Here is a 3,300-nt window from a genome sequence, read left to right as displayed (position 1 = left end):
ATACACGTCTTACAAGCGTATTCTAATTTTAAATATAGGATATTGATTCGATCTGGATTAGATGTGGATCAGATCTGTCCTTCGAACACTGACACTGACTGTCGGTCTAATCCAGATCGAATTCATAGCCTATAATTAAACTCCTACACTGTCGCGCTGCGTACAATGCGTAGTATTTGACACCAGCCGGAGATAGGCTTTACGAATATACTCGTAGCGTAAGGGCTGTTCTCGCATATATAGTGCCACCAAATTGCAGGGAAATTGCAAACGGGCAACGGGTGAATTCCAACTTATTCACCAATGAAAATGATATTGATATTGCACTTACCTCTTCATAATTTAATTGATTATACGTAGATTTGCGCGGAGCAAATTAGGAATAATAAATCAAGAAAATCTGTAAAAAATAACTGTGTAAAAACACAAGACACGTAGAAAGAAAAAACATGAGTAATGTAAAATAAAATTAGTAAAACAACAGGTGATCGGACAGAGACGTTAAATTAATAACTTATTTAAATAACAGTTGATTTGTATACCTATATGAAAGACTTACATAAACATATATGTATACATGTCGGCGGATTCAAAGTGTTTTCTGGGTTTCATTTTAAAGTAGTTAAAAATGCACAAGTGACAGTTGCTTTAACTCTATGTATTTAAACGAAAATTTGATTTAGACATGTAAGTCAAATAATTTATTTTGTTAACAGTCCGATCTCTTATTGTATGGAAAGACACAAAAGGAAGGTAATCATCAAGACAATATGTACCTAGTTATTAAAATAATAAAAAATACACAAAATTATAACATTAAATGACTACATAAGCAAAAGAGTAGGTAAAATGTCTCTATAGAAATAAAGAGATATGCTGGTAAAAAAAAAAACATACCTACAACCAGTAATAGTGGCAGCAGTATCTTAAAGTAAGGGTTATAGAAGGGATAAAAAATCAAGTAAATTTTTACGCATGCCAATACAAATAATGGCCCAAAAATGTTTTTTTAAAAATGGTTCAGAATATTCTGTGTAAAAAGTCGCTGCATGAAAATCTATTTACTGGTCAACCAAAGCTTAATTAACTACACAACTTATTTACGCGGCTTCATTTTCGCTGTGTGTAAGTTAATTTTGGTTCAAAGTGTGGTATCGTAATTCAATCAATTCTGTTCACCGAACACAATGATGTCAATGATAACCCTGTAAATTTACTACCTATATACATCCATTCGTATACTGAACTTATACGAATATAGGTAAAAAAGGAACTTATTAGTAAATGTAGCAGTAACACCGTCGTCAGCTGCTTCGTAAGTTCTTCGCTCGCAGACCATGAACCGCCCGCAATAGCCGCTGTCACACGCACAAGAGTATAGCTATTACTAATCTTGTGCAGTGGCCAGCAGCTGCTTTGGGCTTCATTCGGATCTTCTTCGGCTCATCGGTTAACGCTCAAACAAACAAAGCTAACACAAAAAAAAAACACTAAGTAATTTTAGGCGCGTACGGGCAACAATTTTCAAGGCGACAGTAGGTTTTATTTGAAGAAATATTTTTCATCACAGTCGACAAGGGTTGCCAGTACTCGCCTATGCCTAACGTTAAAATTGTAAGTTAACGTAAGCCACGGGTAGGTAAATTAAGTATTAGGTAACTAAGTAACTATCTGGGTCAATAACTAGAGTCATTGCTCATTAGGTTCTTTGCAATGGCAATTAAATTCTATAGTGTAATTACGGGGTAGATGGCCCTAAGGGCGAGATAGTTCATTGAAATATTTCATGGTACTGATGACTAGATGTCGCTAGTCTTTGTTTAGTATGCTTCACGTCAATAAACTACAAGCTTGGTAGCAAGGACGTGACCACAATTTCGGGGGAAAAAAACTATAGAAGTAATTAAATCCTTGTTGCTTTTTTTGACTAGTAAAAATATTGTTAAGGGGTTCATATTTTAAGTGGTGGTGATGCTTGTGTCTTATTCGAATGATGTTATTTGCTTTTCATGCAAAATATACGGTTGTAGTTTTGATCTAACCTAAACATGAATAAAGCTCGAGTCTCAGTTTGTTCTTACTTTAGGCGTGATCTTCTCTCCCGGATGAAAAGGAGAGACGGCCAATTCAAGTCGGGGTATTATGTGTTACAGTGATGAAGATGTATCTATCAGGGATCGGGTATTTCGAAGGTTAGGGACATTTAGGTTTGATATCAGTGATGATGTCCGCTATGCACGATAAAGAATTAGAAAAAGAAATAAGCAGTTAATTGAAAACGATAACTATTGCGGGAGTGGGGAAAAACTATTACGAGCCTCTTCTCATCCATCGCTGTTTTAATTCCGCTGTTTGCTGGTATTGAGTTGCCTAAATGGGGTCTTAAGAAAAAAAAAGACGCTTGGGAAATAAAAATGAAAACTAAAGATATTCAAATGAAGAGTTAATATATGGCCATCTCTCATGTAAGGGTATGGTCCATCACTCCCGGACACCTCGGGAGAGATGGCCATTTGTATTTTTTTTTATGTTTTCAAGCTTTCAATAGAAAGTCAATTGCTTAATGTTTATAAAGAAATAAGGATTTTTTTTAAATTAATTGTAAACTTATTTATCCAACTACCCCGCACTATATTTCATTTAGGTAAGGATATTATGAAAGGTGGAGTTAAGAATAGAATCTTCATGTAGCAAAAAGTGTAATCAAAAAACCTTAAATACGTGGCGCTACAATACCTAGAATACTTGAAAAACGAAAAAAAACAAATCATAGACAGCGCACTTCACTCCGTCAATAACGCCTAGATTCTTTGCTATTCTAGCGCTACTCTGGAGAGATTTGGAACTATTATTTATAGCTGACAGCTGGACACTTTTGAAACAGTTATGGTAATAAGAGATTTCACTCCTTTTAATTCCACACTCCATAAAGGATATGAATAATTATGTATAAAAAGGATATTTTTTGACAGTTCCTCTCGGTATTTACGTTAATTTGGAATTGATATGGCAGATTGTGGAAGTGTAAATAGAGAAGGTGCAGTGTTAGTTTTGACGAGTCTTCTGTGAAGATTTGGTTAGAGTACTGAAAGTTCTACTCGTACAAGCTTTGTTCGCGAATGCAGAGTAGGCAATTTATTGCTTACCGTTACTACCGCCAACTGCAGCACTTTATGAAAATAGACTAAAAAAATGTCGTGTCATCCTAAGTGTGGTACTATAGTTGCCCGTTCGTCACAATAGACTTCAAATGAAGCTTTTTGCAGCAGATACTATATGTAGCAGAACAAGCAAAAAGGA

Source organism: Cydia pomonella, chromosome 4 (genome assembly GCF_033807575.1).
Source record: "Cydia pomonella isolate Wapato2018A chromosome 4, ilCydPomo1, whole genome shotgun sequence".
NCBI classification, from domain to species: domain Eukaryota; kingdom Metazoa; phylum Arthropoda; class Insecta; order Lepidoptera; family Tortricidae; genus Cydia; species Cydia pomonella.
The sequence above is the reverse complement of the archived record's forward strand: the minus strand, read 5'-3'. Positions refer to the sequence as shown.